General features: G+C 43.6%; 1 pseudogene; it reads right to left on the reverse strand.

Annotated features, from left to right (window-relative positions):
- Nucleotides 1–12926: 12926 nt before the first annotated feature.
- The window catches only part of LOC147424756 (uncharacterized), a 46855-nt pseudogene continuing 43013 nt past the window's right edge, over nucleotides 12927–16768 (reverse strand).

Here is a 16768-nt window from a genome sequence, read left to right on the forward strand (position 1 = left end):
AATTTAATGGTGGTAAGAGAGAGAGAGAGAGAGAGAGAGAGAGAGAGAGAGAGTGAGCTCAATCTTTGTTTATGAGACTTGAATGTAAGTACACGAAAGGTTAAAAAAAAAAAAAAATACTTCAAAGACGTTTGTAAGACGATTTGAAATTTCCAACATGCAAAAAAACTACCCAAGTGAGAATATAACCACGGCTTTTGCAGAGTTAAAATAAGGGCGACACATAAATAGTTTCAAGGTTTATCGAGGCTTTGGCGGGGGGGGGGGCAGTGCTGCGCTGAAACAAATCATCAAGTACGCTTAACGTGAACACTAATACATAGCATTGGAAAATATAAAATCCATAGCGAGGGAAGGCTCGGCCCAAAAAAAAAATTATTACATGAAAGGGTGAAAACAAATTTGAGGCGAGAGGGAGAGAATCGGAAAAGAAAAAAGAAAAGGCAAGAGACTACCAAACAGGTTTCACACTATTTTTTTAATATTAGCAATACCAAACAAAGGCTGATCAAGATGAGGCCAGCCAACATTATAACATTCTCAGGTTTCATAAAATCAAATAGCACTAGTTTATGATCAGAAAGTAAAATGGATGACTCACTCTTGCAGTTTATGAACCAATGATCCTACAACACATTTGCAGGCATATACAGGTTTCCTGGTCTGGTAGATCTGTAGCATGAACCTGCTTGTATATTACTCCAAGCTAAACCAGAATCTTCAGATACATCAATCAACTTTAAGGTTTCAACCATGGTAATCCCAATGATATTTTTCATTACCAGAGATTATTTGTCCTTGGGAGTTGGCTCTATCTACAATATGTTCAACCATATTGAAGTCTCATGTTAGAACAATGTTTCTACTAAGATGGATCAAATCTTGCAATCGGAAAGCTCTTTCTGTAATGAAGTTAGGAGCATACAAAGTGGCCAAAATATAGTTAACGCGATCTAAGAAGGTCACTACTACCCAGAATCCTTTTTTTGATTGCACTTAGGTCCTATTTGCAAGCAGTCCCAATTGTAGCATCTCCTCTTCCTGCATTATGATTAGTGATAAACCATTAATAGCCAGAACCAAGCCTTTTGAGATTCTTATCAAGGTCATTACCTTTAACCTTAATTTCCTGTAGACATATGAAATCACGAAGCAATGAGAAATCATGCATCCACGTTTTGATTATTAGGGGTCTAGAAGGGTCTGTAAGGCCTTTACAATTGAAAGATATACCTGACAAATTAGAGCATTTCATATTTTACTACTTTTTTGAGGTTTGGCCATAGACACAAAAGCTTTATTAGGGTCAATAGAGTTTTCTAACTTTCTTTTAGGTTTTGGTACTTGCATGCTAGGTAGAGATTCCTCTTCAGCTTGGGTCATTAAAATATCCACTGATAGACCTGGGGAGGAAGTCACTGCACCTTTGGTTTGTGCATCATGAGCTTCCATTTCTTGTGTAAATTGCATGATATCTTCATTTACACCTTCCTGGTTATTCACCAGGGTGCTTTTAATACATTCACTCTCACTATCAGAGTCTGATAGGCCTCGGGCTTCCTCATTGGGGATCTCTAGGAGGACCTGAGTGCCTTGTAGGTTTGGTCCTCCTTTTCTTCTCTAAAATTTAGGGGTATTCCTTCTGTTGACAGGCTGGAAAGATCTTTACTATGGGAAGATTTGTTATCTTTGTCAGGTTGGGTTTGCTGCTTGGCTTGTAGAAGAATTGGAAAATCTTTGATCAAATGACCTTGTTGGAAGCAGTGAAAGCAAGAATTTGGTAAACTTCTGTACAAAATATTTTGCTCATGCAGAATGTTATTAGAACAGTCTTTAATAGGCACGGTCAACTTGGTGGTTTTGTTCAAATCCACTTCAATAAGTAGTTGTGGGTCCCATTTGGGATTGATTCCACCTCTAGCCTTCTGTCCCAAGACTTTACCAACAACACCCCCTATATTATTGAGCCAAGTATAGTGCTTTGGCAACTGGAAGGTCACGAAATTCCACACAGATAGGAGCTTTAGTCGACTTTCCCCCTCTGGGATTGGAGCCCTTAAAACAATTAAAGGGGATCCTCACTAGGTGCTTTTGCACCTTTAGGATCTATCCATGTCTTTTGGATCCATTCACGTACTTTGCCCGCGAGGCCTCTTGTACTTGGATAGTGAAGGAACAATTAAAGGGGATTCTCACTAGCCGATTTTGCACCTTGAGCATCTATCAAAGCCTATTTCTTTGACTGCATCTCTCGTAGGAATAGCCTGCCATAGCACCTTCTAAAGGAAGGTATTCATAGTTGGGGGGGGGGGGGCACTTAGTGTCCCATATGTTTCTTGTTACTGACACCCATCTAGATTTGGTCTAGTGTGTAGACTACCATTGCTTATTGCTACCAGAATGGCGATTGATACCATTGCTTATTGCTACATGGAATGCTTGTTTGGGCGGTCACAATGTCACACAGTCAACAAACATGCATCTGTGCAGCAACGGTGGATGCTTAAAAAGCCCCCCCCGGGCACTCCCTGTGGTTATCTCTCTTCGATCTGTTTGTCCAAAGAGCGAGGAGGAGGTGAGGATGGATGCTCCCCAACCACCTCATGATGTAATTATCACTATCATCCCAGCACATGTAACAAGCCGTAGCAGCATGCAGCCATTAGCTCCTGCTCATTTCACTACTAATGAAGAGGTTCAGTATAGTCGCTACTCTCATCACTCTCACCTCATGCTGGCGGACTTCGCATCGGGCTTCTCCTCAGCGGCGATGATCGATTGCTCGTCCACGACGTTCATATACATCCATCAGGTACCCCAATTTGTCGTTGAATTGCCCAACAAAAGCTATGCATGGCCACTTATAAACCCCAAGTACTTGTTCCAGGTTTCCCTTGCATGCTTTGTCACCTCGCTCGGTGGTATCTATCAAGGGGTACCCAAGCAAGCCTTCATCTGCTTGTGCATCTCTGTTGAGATGTCGAGCTCTACACCTTGAGCTGGCATCCACTACGGGTCTTGGCCGCTTACGGCATTTACTCACTGGCGCGTTAGGTGACCGACACGGAGGATCTCTGCCAGTGATTCTACAGCTGGACTACACTTATAGTGCTAGCCTAGTACGCTTCTAGCGAGTTCACACTTAGTGACCGCATGTACATATGTGCTACTTTTCAGCTTTAGCACTTAGTCATTTTGTACTCTCTTTTCTGTGAAGAAGAAGAAGAATCTTTCCATCTCTGTGTGCTTTGTGCTTGTCTTGTGTAGCTCTCTTGCATCCTCATTCTTTACATGGTATCAGAGCCTGGTGCAGGCAAGAGAGGCTAAGAGAGCAAGAGCATCACAATCCCTTCGTTCGCAATCCACGACCAGATGCCGAAGTTTCTGAACAGGTCTCCAAAGTGCAGTACACAGAGATTTACTGTACAAGTACAGTGGTTGTATGTACGCTTGATTGTGGACACTCGTTGAGTGTAGAAAGCGTTACAGGTACCACAATAGCAGGTTCAGCAGATTTGCAGGTTTTTGCAGATTGTAGCTATTTTTTCTTAGTGCTTCAAGATGTCTGACGGTTTCAGTCAGATTGTCACTAAGAAGCTTGAGAAAAATAACTACCCCGCAAGGAAGTTCAGAATAACAAATTTCCTAAAAGGAAAAGGTTATTGGGACTATGTAGAAGGTGACAATGAAAAGGAACCAGAGATTCCCGAGGCAAATGCTACAGCAGAACAAAGGAAAGCTTTGAGGGACTGGCAACAAGGCCAGAGCAAAGTGATGTATTGGCTTTCTATGAGCATCACAGATGGAATGATGGGCTATCTACAGGATGCTGAAACCCCCGCCATTGCATGGAAAAACTTAGGCAGAGTGTTTGAGGTGAACACCAAGGCCAGGAAGCTTCAACTAAAGTCGGAGCTAAATCAGGTTAAGAGGAACAACCTCTCCATCAATGATTATGCTTTGAAGATCAAGAGTATCATTGAGGCTCTTGGATCTATTAAAGTCTCAGTGGAAGACGATGACATTGTCCGTGCATGCTTGGATGGTCTAGGAGATGAGTATGTACATTTTAGGTCTTCCATGAATACAAGAGACGACATCCCCGTGTTCCAAGATTTGATTTCTATGCTTATTCTTGAGGAGAAGAACCTTGACACATCTTCTTCTCATGGCAGAAATAATTCTGAACAGGCCTTCTATTCTAACTCCAACAGAGGTAGAGGTAGAGGTCGTGGTCGAGGCCCAAGGGGTTGTAGGGGCCAATTTCTGGAAGGTTAATCAAATCAAAACAATACAGGTGGTAGGGGAAACCAGTCTCAAGGCAGGGGGAGTAAAAGAGGTCGTGGTGCAGGATCAAGCAGGCAGCAACATACTCCAGATAGTAGAGAATGTTGGACTTGTGGTGAAAGAGGTCACATGTCACGTGACTGTCCAAAGGGAAAAGCAAGTAGAAAGAGAGAACAGGGCAACTATGCATCTACTAGCAGAGATGCAGATGACAGCAAAAACGAGCGCATGTTTGTTATGCAGCATGTAATGAATACAATGACTGCAGAGAATTCCACCCAAGATGATGTTTGGTATGTGGATTCAGGTGCCTCTAATCACATGACGTCTTGTGGAGAGTGGTTTAGAGATATGCGCAAACCAGATGTGTCAGGCTATGTGCAGATAGGAGATGACACAACTCACCCCATTGCTCATGTAGGGGACATACCTCTAAATACGAAGAGTGGGAAATCAAAGTACTTAGCAGATGTACTTCATGTCCCAAACATTACAAAGAATCTTGTTTCTGTTGGACAAATGGTTGAGCAGGGTTTGTAGGTTCGCTTCAATCCAAATGGCTGTTATGTAGAAGATTTCCAGAATGGCTGTAAGCTGATCACAGAGGGAAAATGTGTGGGCAGAATGTTTACGCTGAATGTAGACATGCCTGAGGTAAAAGCTGCATTATTTGCACAGGGCACAGGTGTTGTGGCTGATGTTGACATTTGGCACAAACGCATTGGCCATGTCAATGAGTAGAGATTGCGCAGCATGCAATCAAAACAGATTGTAAAAGGTTTGCCCAAATTCAAGGTGGATGGTATGCATAAAGTGTGTGTGCAGCATGCCAGTTTGGAAAACAGTCAAAGGGCTCATTTCCACATGAGCACAATGTATGTAAAAGGCCACTTGAGGTGGTGCACACAGATGTTTGGGGTCCAACCGGTACTGCAAGTATACATGGTTGCAGGTATTATGTCTCTTTCATTGAAAGGAAAGTATGGGTCTACTTCATGCGTAACAAAAGTGAAGTGTTTGGTCACTTTCAAGACTTCAAAGTCATGATTGAGAAGGAGACAGATATTCAAATCAAGACATTGAGGTCAGATGGAGGGGGAGAGTACTTCTCCAATGATTTTTCAGATTTTTTGCGAATGCATGGTATACACAGGCAGTTTACATGCTGATATACTCCACAGCAGAATGGGGTCGCAGAAAGGAAAAACAGGCACATTGCAGAGGTTGCACGTGCATTGATGAATGAGAAGAACATGCGTCATCATTTCTGGGCTGAAGCTGTAAATACAGCTGTGTACATTATGAACAGGACACCTACAGCTGCGGTGCATGATGTAACACCTGAGGAAAAGTTTACAGGTACAAAGCCTGATTTGGCACACTTGAAAGTGTTTGGCTGCATAGCTTACGTGCATGTACCAGATGAGTTGCGTAGGAAATTGGATCCTAAAGCAGAGAAATGTATTCTTGTGGGATATTCCCTTGAACAAAAGGGGTACAGGTGCTACAATCCTACTACACGCGAATTACGAGTGAGCAGAGATGTATTCTTTGATGAGATGAGCAGCTGGTACAGTAATGCACATGGCACTATTGGGGCTGATGTAAAAGATGATGTGGTTGTACAAAATGTGAGGCCACAGTCACAGGTTTTGAGTGGACCACAAGAGTCCTCTTCTCGTGGCTCTGTTGAGAAACCATGGAATGGTAGACTACGTACGCAGGTTACTCCACCAACAGGTACAGGGAATGTATGACGAAAAGGAAAGGAAAAGGTTGATGAACCTCCCTTTATGGCTGATGCATCATCAGGTTTTTCACATGTAGACATGGATTCAGATGGTTATGAACAAAGTCTTGATGAGGAATTTGGAATTCCGGCTGTCAGGACACCTGGTGTAAGGAAAGTACAAGAAGATGCTAGGGGGCAAAGGAGTGACCCAGGACCGCGCAGATCTAATAGAGTCAGAAATCCAGTTCACAAATTGACTTATGATGGGTATCTAGCGCATCACCAAGCCTACATGGCTAAGGTGATACAGGATGTGGAGCCCACATGTTTTGAGGATGCAGTTGGAAATGTGCATTGGGATGATGCAATGAATGAAGAGATGGCTGCATTGGAAGCAAACGACACATGGGAGTTGGTGCCATTGCCAAGTGGCAAGAAAGCTATTGGTTGTAAATGGGTGTATAAAACCAAGCATAAGGCTGATGGTAACATTGAGCGTCACAAGGCAAGGCTGGTCGCAAAGGGTTATGCACAAACGTATGGCATAGACTATGAGGAGACCTTTGCTCCAGTGGCAAAGATGACGACTGTGAGAGCTGTCATAGCAGTGGCTGCATCTAGAGGATGGATTGTGCATCAAATGGATGTAAAGAATGCCTTCTTGAATGGTGAGTTACAAGAGGAAGTGTATATGGATCAGCCACCTGGTTATGTCGATCCAGGTTACCCAGATTATGTATGCAGACTTCTCAAAGCTTTGTATGGGTTGAAGCAGGGCTCTAGAGCATGGTATGACAGGATTGCCAAGTATCTTGTCAGTATTGGTTTTAGGAGAGCTCATGCTGATTATTCACTCTATGTACGTGAGAGTGATGTGGGGATTGTGGTCATTACCATATATGTAGATGACCTTATTATTGTTGGTGACAATGCTATGGAGATTGACCATGTGAAGGGTCTTCTCAAACAGGAGTTTGAAATGAAAGGTTTAGGCGAGTTGCGCTACTTTCTTGGCATTGAAGTGATCAGGACTCCAGAGGGTGTATGGCTATCACAGAGACAGTATGCTTTGGACATGTTGTCAAAGTATGGTATGGCTGATTGTAAGCCAATTTCCATTCCCTTGGATGTGAATGCAAAGCTGAGTGCAGAGAAGGGTGATGTTGTTGAGGATGTCAATATGTACAGGAAGATGGTGGGTAGTCTAATCTACTTGACTATCACAAGGCCAGACTTGAGCTACACAGTAGGCTTGGAGAGTCAGCTCATGCAACTTCCGAGGAAGCCACATTTGGATGGAGTACGACGCACACTTAGGTATGTGCAAGGTACTCTTGACTACGCATTGTTCTATGCAGCAGATGCACCATTAGCATTGTATGGGTATACAGATGCAGATTGGGCAGGTAGCATTGTTGATAGGAGATCTACGAGTGGCTTCATGTTCTCTTTTGGGAGTGCTGCTGTTACTTGGAGTAGCAAAAAGCAGCCTACGGTTGCTTTATCGAGCACAGAGGCCGAGTACAGAGGTGCAACAGTTGCGGCGTGCGAGGTAGCTTGGCTACTCACATTACTTGAGGACTTGGGAGTGCAGGTGGACCAGCAGATTGTCATTCATTGTGACAACCTCAGCAGCATGCAGTTGGCTAGGAACCCAGTGTTCCATGCTAGGACCAAACACATAGAGGTCCATTACCACTACGTTCGAGAGTGAGTGTTGGCGGGCGACATGGACTTGGTCTACGTCAGCACAGAGGAGCAGATAGCGGATATCTTTACCAAGGTCCTCGGAGCTGAGAAGCTTCGACGTTTCTGGACTATGCTTGGACTCTGCGACATGTAGAGCTCGAGGGGGAGTGTTGAGATGTCGAGCTCTACACCTTGAGCTGGCATCCACTACGAGTCTTGGCCGCTTACGGCATTTACTCACTGGCGCGTTAGGTGACCGACACGGAGGATCTCTGCCAGTGATTCTATAGTTGGACTACACTTATAGTGCTAGCCTAGTACGCTTCTAGCGAGTTCACACTTAGTGACCGCATGTACATATGTGCTACTTTTCAGCTTTAGCACTTAGTCATTTTGTACTCTCTTTTCTGTGAAGAAGAAGAAGAAGCTTTCCATCTCTGTGTGCTTTGTGCTTGTCTTGTGTAGCTCTCTTGCATCCTCATTCTTTACAATCTCCTCCATAGCATCATTCATTCACATGGTCCTAGCTACTGCAAGCAAACAACAATATATTATGGCCCAATTACAATGTGTGGTTGATAACAATAATAAGAAGGACAAGGGATCAATTACAAGGAATTTCCACGTCTTTTGGATCCATTCACATACTTTGCCCGTGAGGCCTCTTGTAGTTGGACAGTGAAGGAGCAATTAAAGGGGATCCTCACTATCCGCTTTTGCACCTTGAGCATCTATCCATGTCTTTTGGATTTGTTCATGTACTTTGCCCGGGAGGCCTCTTGTAGTTGGATAGTGAAGGAACAATTAAAGGGGATTCTCACTAGCCGCTTTTTCACCTTGAGCATCTATCAAAGCCTATTTCTCTGACTGCTATCTTGATCCTGGTAGGAATAGCCTCCCATAGCACCTTCTAAAGGAAGGTCTTCATAGCTGGGGGGGGCGGGGGGGGGGAGGCACTTACCATGTCTTCAATCATGAAAGGGAGTCCGAGCTTTTCTATCTCCATCTGAAGAATATGCCCTTCTTCATGGCACATATCCTGTACATTTTCATCAATAGTTACTTGTCCAACAAACACACTTAACATTAAAGAGACCAAGAGTATCTACTGAAAGTCATAGCCCTTTGGATCGAATCTATAAGGTACTAAATGCCACAATCATCACACCAAGTTGGGGGTGTCCACATGTTAAATGATTCCCACCTAATAAATTCCGATCTACAACATTGGAAGTGAACTTCTTTCCGTCCATCTTGATCAGTTTTTGGCCAAGAAGGCCATAGGGAAGTGGTTGAGAAAAACGTGCAATTCTTTCACCATCAAAGGGTCACCCTCACATTAACTTTTCTAGGTGACATTTCAAGTCATTTCATGTCTTACTATATTCATTTGAATATTTCCATTATGAAAATGAGCGCGTGTGTGTGTACACGTGCATCTCTCTCTCTCTCTCTCTCTCTCTCTCTCTCTCTCTTTCTAATCTCTCTCCATTAAAGTGTTCGAGAAAATATCATTTTTTCAGACATGTAAAACTCCTTTTCTTGAATTTACTAAGAGGAATTTAAAAAAAATTAGATTTATTTTTTGGGTTTTTATATTATTTTTCTCTATTTTGGGGCAAAAATTCTCCTTTTCCCCTTACAATTCTTTCACAGTCAAATGGTCACCCTCACAGTAACTTTTCTAGGTGACATTTCAAGTCATTTCATGCTTTACTATATTCATTTGAATATTTTCATTATGAAAATGAGCATGTGTGTGTGTACACGTGCATCTCTCTCTCTCTCTCTCTCTCTCTCTCTCTCTCTCTCTCATCTCTCCATTAAAGTGTTCCAGAAATATCATTTTTTTAGACATATAAAACTCCTTTTCTTGAATTTACTAAGAGGAATTTTTTTAAAATTAGATTTATTTTTTGAGTTTTTATATTATTTGTCTCTATTTTGGGGCAAAAATTCTCCTTTTCCCCTTACTCTCAATTGACATTTTTGAAATTGAAAACGGCACAATATTAAGCTGAGACACATTTTTCATGAACACAAAGTTCATTAACATGTCAAATGTGTTCTAATAATCATTTATTAGAGAAAAAAATGATGCCTTCTTGAGGCCATCGTGAAGTCTTCACCTTGTTAGGGTGTTCTGAAAGTAAGAAGACACAGGCATGTTTCGATAATTTGTTTCTCACTTTTGAATTTGTTTGTTGCTTGTTTTGCTTAAAAAATTCAAAGTTTGTACCTTTGGGAAAAAAAAATTTTCTTGTTTTGTTGTGAACATTCAGAGTTTGTAACACATTAACTTGACCACGTAAGGGTGTTATGCATTGCTCTACATATGTATTTAGTTTGTTTGGAAGATTCTCCTACACACTGGCGACCAAATACAATCTCCCACCTGCAATCGATGCACACGCGTGTAGGCCATCCGCCCCCCTTTCCTCCACCTCAACTTGTTGCAACTAGGAGTCGCCTGCAGCACCCTGTGCCAATGCCTTGCAGGCGACGCTGCTCCGCAGATTGCCTATCCCTCATCTCGGGTGCCTTGCGACTCCACCCGTGCTTACCCTATCAACAAAAGTAGCAGCAAGAAACAACGACTGAGATTAGCATAGCCGCCGCAGCATCTGTGAATTCCCTGTACGACCTTATCTCACGCTCTGCGCTCTGAACCAAATATTCTCGTTTAATGAGATATTTTCTCATTTTTTACAGCTGGGTACCCCCTGCTAGTTAAGTTGTCTATGGGCATCGAGTATGTTTGTTGGTTGTTTTGCTTTAAAAATTCAGAGTTTTGTAACCCATTCTATTGACGGAATTCAGAGTTTGTAGCCAATAGACCGTGCCAAATTTTGGTTTGAGGTTGATTAAAGGGTATCTTGAGAGATGCCTTCCATAGGTTTGAAGTGAAAAAGGGGGGGGGAGAAGACACGTGGAGGGGAGAAGAAAAGGAAGGTTGCACGTGTTGCATTTTCTCATCTTTATCGCTTTTTGACAATTGAGATCTAATTTTGACCGCTTAGCACATCCTAAAGGTGAAGCAAAGACAGAAGGGGATGTCGAAGGAAGAGCCTGCAAAACCTCAAGGAGCTGCGTCCTGTTACTCCAGTAGATTAAGAAAATGCTTCAAGCCATGGCAAAAGGTGAGGACAACAGTGCTTCATGCAAAGGATAGACCTGCGATGCTGCATCTGATGAGCTGGCAATGATAGTCCAACCCCTGTCCTTGCTCCCGAGGCTTCTCTGTGCTACTATGGTGGATGAGGCTGAATTGCTGAGTAGGTGGGGCAAAATGCCCTGAGCTTTGAAGAGAAAGGACAGAGGTAGAGACATGTCGTCCGTCAGCACGTCAACACGGTGTCGGGGAGGGCTCCATCGGCACCATTTCTGTATCTCTATCACTCTGGTTTCTCTTGCAAAGAATCAAGACGGTGATAGATACACGCTTGCACATGAACGACGCTCTGCACCCCGTGAATTAAATGCTCTGTGCATGAGCGAGATCACCCTTTTGGCCCAATGGCAGCAGGTCTGCACGTTGCACACACATAGAGAATGGGGTGGAGGGTGGCTACAGTGCATCGAGGAACACACACAGAGAACCCTTGTTGCAGCGTGGAAGTGAAGCAGGGTACGCTTGGGGCCAAGACAGGGCTCAATAACAGCAACACCATCTCGCTCTCTATCCGTCTCCTTTCTCTGCACAGGGGAGGCCGCATAGGCTCTTGTTTGTGCAGGAGCTTGGATTGTGTGAAGAAGGGCACGTATGGACGATGGCAGAAGGCGAAGGGGGCTAGGGTCAGGAGCAATGACGTGAAGCAGAACAAGGGCAGGTATGGGGGTTGTGCGAGTGGCCGATGGCTTGGCAACGAGGGAACGCGAAGGGGGCAAGGGGAAGGCTCTTCAATGCTACGATGACGACCAGGCACACAGATTTTAGTTTTGCTTGCTGAGTTGACTACGAATCTGGGGAGATTCTATATATTGTATGTAATATGGACCGAGTAGTAGTAGGTTAATACCCTTAGCCAGTATGTCCGTTCAATCTTTTTATCATTTGTTTTATGAGACTTAGACAATGAGTAGAGTTTCTTTTGGCATCATCATGTTCAATTACATAACATATGGAATGGAGCTTTCGCATGAGTTTAAATTGCTCATCACTTAACAATAGGCAACAGTAAGGTAGTGCACAATAGTAATAGTAAGTCATAATGAAGCCTAGCACTGCAAGCGGCTCTCTCTCTCTCTCAAGAGTAGCGTTCTCACCAAGGTATGAGGTAGTTATCAGTTTTCATAGGAAGTTATCTCTCTCTCTCTCTCTCTCTCTCTCACAAGAGTAGCGTTCTCACCAAGGTATGGATGCCACCGGTAGATTGCTTAGGGTACAAACATCTTCGAGCTGCTAGCCGGCAAAGATAAGGCTACCAACGTGATGGTTTTGACAGTAGGCTTGGGTGAGTTTATTGTTGGAGATAAACAAGAAAGGACAGAAAGAAACCCTCGGCCCAAATCACTTGCCGTCGATCCCTCGTCTCTCACCTCGTATCAAGGCTTGCCCACACACCCCTCATTTTTATAAAAAGTCATCCCCCACCCACACTACAAGAGGTTGTGTGCTCTTGTGACACTTTAAGCGACGAAAATACATTGGGTTTTTATAACCCCCGATGTTTCTAAGAGCATCGCTACCAGCGTCGATACGGGGACGTCGCTATGCCAGTCGCTATATGCGTTGCTATAAACGTCGCTATATAGCGACGATAATAGAGACATTGCAGAGCCATCTATAGTGACTCTTATAGCGATGCTGCAGAGCCTTATATAGCGACGTTCATAGCGACGTCCGAGAGGAAAATGTTTTGGTGGCAGGGCATTCATCAAGCATATTGAATGTTTCATACATATTCTTCACCTTTGAAAAGAAGTGCAAAGGTAGATATAGATCCAAAATAGTCACCCACAAGACAATATAACCATTAACTCCATCATCCATAGTACATATTTTTTGACAAATAAAAATACAAAGTGACAAGTGTGAATTGATGAAAGTAAATCAATGACAATTGTATACATAGGCAAAATCACTTGATTGTTAAACTTTGCAAATGTGGTAGTTACAAACCATTGTCATTATTTTAAAAATATACATGGTTTTTAAAAAGACGTATAAAAGTCATCTCATGATACATAAGCTATGAAAAAAACAAACTAATGTTATCTAGCTATGGCTAAACTGACGTCGTCTAATCAGACGTCTCATCATGTCCAAGCGTCGTATCTGTCGGATTGTGCAAAAAAAACAATAAGACAACTTTTTGTAAGTATAAACATATAGCGACATTTATAAAACAATACAACAAATAGAAAAGAATAAACCCTAATACTAACCATGCCGTCGCGAGAATCTCAGAATGTCTATAAAGGCGTTTAAGCCCTTCCTGCCTACGTACTCACGCTCGTACGGTGTGGGATCACGTCCTGTCCATCGCCCACTATCAAAACATACAAAGAATCCATTATGTTAGAATTTAAAAACCCATAAACCCTAACCTATCAACATAGAGAGCAATGCAAAAACACTAACAAAATCGGCCTCAAATGATGCCCACCCGCCGCTCCCCAAGTGGTGCGAGCTCCCTGCCTCTACTCGCGCTCTGGCTGCCTCCTTTTGTTGCTTCCACTTGTCGAGATTCTCGCGCGCTGCTTTCTTCGCATTCTTCCAATCTTCTTTGGCCAGCCAATCTGGTCTGTTCCACCCATGCTTGATTGCTTTTTGCACTTCGGAACGCTTGTGCTTGCAGTATTCGCGCATTCGAACCTTCATCACGTCTTCATTGAAGCGGTCCTCCTGTGTTGGAACGGGAAACTCTTCATGAAGCATGCTAATGAATCTGTCTTTTAATTCATTCAGTACTTCACTCCAGATGCCTAGTATGTAGTGTCTAAACACCTGAGAGCAAAGACCGTGCATGCGCGAAATTACCTTCTTACCTTCATCATCCAAGATGATGCCGCTGCTGAAGTCGACGGAGTAAGGCAAGCCCTCTCACTGCTGACACGCGAACCTGGGTGTCCCGGAAGGGGTCTCTAGAGGCGTGTCAACGGGGGTACGGACGTCAAGTGTCTCCACTGGAGTCTGAGCCCCAAAGCGAGGAGTGTCCAGTGGAGTGACTCCTGGAGGAGTAGCTAGTGCTGTGTAGCTCCTAGGAATGGCAGTCAGCCGCGCAAAACCTAGTGGCGATGGCGTTGTCGTGGCTGGTGCCAGGACGGACAAAGAAGGGGAGGGTAAAGAGCCTTGTCGAACACGAGGCGGTATCGAAGCATCGGTGGCGGCATCCCTAGAACAACCGCCACCGCCACCACTAGAGCGCCAGTGCCTAGATGAGTGTGAAGATCGTCTCGTCAACACCGAAGCTTCGGACCGCGCTGAATGCTCCAAAACAGAGGAAAATGCAGATGAAATAGGAACGCGCGATGGTGCGACAGAGCGATGACGCTCCACGTACCACTGTCTCTGCTGGGGTGACAAAGAAAAAAGAAACTCCTCATCATCCATACCTGCATTAAACACACGAACATTTAAACTTAATATTGGATGATTGGAATAGAAAACATGGACAAGTAGATAGATAGAGATAGATAGAGAGAGAGAGAGAGAGAGAGAGAGGAGGAGGTGCTCGTCGTCCCTGCTTGTAAGAACATACCTAGAGCATATGTACCTGGAGTGGATGCAAAGACCATTAAATACAATGACGTAATGAAGCGTTCTTCTTCTATTCAACTTGAGTGATGGAAGAGGCAAGTCGATAACTCAGAATTTTCAATCGAAAGAGAGAGAGAGAGAGAGAGAGAGAGAGAGAGAGAGAGAGAGAGAGAGAGAGAGAGAGAGAGAGAGCGCACAATCAAATCTTGCAGTCGAAAAACCAAGTGGTGGAGCTGCATGTGGCCATGGATTGCCCAGGATGTGAGCGCAAAATCAAAAGAGTGTTATACAACATGGAAGGTACTTGAAGAGCTAGAGTTTTTACAAAACGGAGCAAAATTGTTCAAAACGGAGAATCGTACAAGAATTTCCACTATCTCTTTCTTTTTTGACATAAAACTTGAAGGTGCTTGTAGCTTTGGAATGTTCAAAGGCTAGCAGCAAAAAGAACGCGTTCTTCTTCTATTCAAATTAAGTGATGGAAGAGGCAAGTCGATAACTCAAAATTTTCAATCGAAAGAGAGAGAGAGAGAGAGAGAGAGAGAGAGAGAGAGAGAGAGAGAGAGAGAGAGAGAGAGAGAGAGAGAGAGAGAGAGAGAACACAATCAAATCTTGCAGTCGGAAAACCAGGTGGTGGAGCTGCATGTGGCCATGGATTGCCCAGGATGTGAGGGCAAAATCAAAAGAGCGTTATACAACATGGAAGGTACTTAGAGAGCCAGACTTTTTAAGAAACGGAGCAAAATTGCTCAAATACAATATTTATTGCTTTAAGAGATCTCTCTCTCATCCTCGCATAGCTCAACATAACTTCCTATATCTATATAGAGCTCTCCGTTTAAATAGATGTCCTCTATTTCATTTTTTAGATCCTCTGCATGCACCCCATAGAGATTAGCAGCTTGATGTCTGTCTGGCACCACCTCAATGGCTTCTGACTAAGCATCTTCTCCGATATCCTCCATTGATGCCGCTGTGATTGGCACATGGTAGCCTTCTTACGTCCATGCACTACAAGGGGCTACCTCTATGACGTACCACCAGTTTGATGCAGACTTTGTAGGATGAAATATCACCTGTCAGAGCCACATAACTTACATGAGAGCTTCCAAGCACATAAATTCTAAAATGGGATGTTAACTATTTACATACTTACTTGTTCACAATGCTCGGGTAGTACCAAAGTGTCTCTTAGGTCAGTCCATTTCTTAGTTGAATCCACCTCAAGAAAACCAGACTCTCCTCTACGCACAATAGTGTTGCGACCCTCCAGGATTATCTTGAACCATTTCACGTCGAACAAGTCGACAAAAAATCCTCTATAATCGATCCTCAAAATCCCTTGTAGCGTGCCGAAGTAAGTGAGTTCCGCCACCACAGGATCTGCATCAAAGGACCATCGTCGACTAGACTGTTCAAATTTTGCCATGATTCCACAATCTTGAGTAAAATGATTTTTGTCGATCCGTTCCACCCTAAAATGTCGACCTTTACACCATGCTGCTGTGTATGACTTATACTACAACCAACAAAGATTATGAGTGGCCGTTCAAACATCTAGAACGTACATTGCAAAATTACCTTGGTCCCGCAACTCCGAGAGTACTCCCACTCTTCCTTAGTCACTTCTTCACCGCACTGTTGTGCGCTTTTCAATTGGTTGTGCAACCATCTTAGGCTCATGAATGTTGGTAGGCTCTCCAGACCTGTCGGATAGTGCATCGGTGGTCGTCTTCCTCATCTCCACTCGTTGCGTATCCTTTGTCACTCTTGCTTTGCATCCTCATATTGTGAAATCCCCTTTTGCATCACTGGATTGTGAAGCATGCAAAATCAGGCTCAAACATTGCCTCGTTGGGAATGTGGTCTACATGATCATCCCCCGAGCTATCAGAGGCTACATCTTGTGGCGTCACATATGTTGCTTGACCAAAGTGTCCGCGAACACGTCTTTTGGGTTGCAAGATTGCTGCCTATTGGCCAGCGTCAGAGTCCGACAAGTTATAATTGGCAACAACTCGATCTTTAATAGATGGATCAAACTCGCCAAATTCGTAAACATGCTCCAAAGAAACGCGTCTTGTCCATCGCACAGCATGCTTGCAATGATTACAAGGACATAAGATCCTCGTTGAGAGATAGGTGTTTCGGCTGGACGGCCCCACATCCTCGTCACTACTCATAATGAGGGTAAAAATCTTATAACCTGGACAACAAATTTAATCTTCTATTGGAATTCTTCGTCTTTTCTCTCTCTCTCTCTCTCTCTCTCTCTCTCTCTCTCTCTCTCTCTCTCTCTCTCTCTCTCTCTCTCTCTCTCTCTCTCTCTCTCTCTCTTTGTTCACACTGTAAACTAC

This window comes from Adiantum capillus-veneris, chromosome 25 (assembly GCF_014529385.1).
Source record: "Adiantum capillus-veneris isolate H3 chromosome 25, ASM1452938v2, whole genome shotgun sequence".
NCBI classification, from domain to species: Eukaryota; Viridiplantae; Streptophyta; class Polypodiopsida; order Polypodiales; family Pteridaceae; genus Adiantum; species Adiantum capillus-veneris.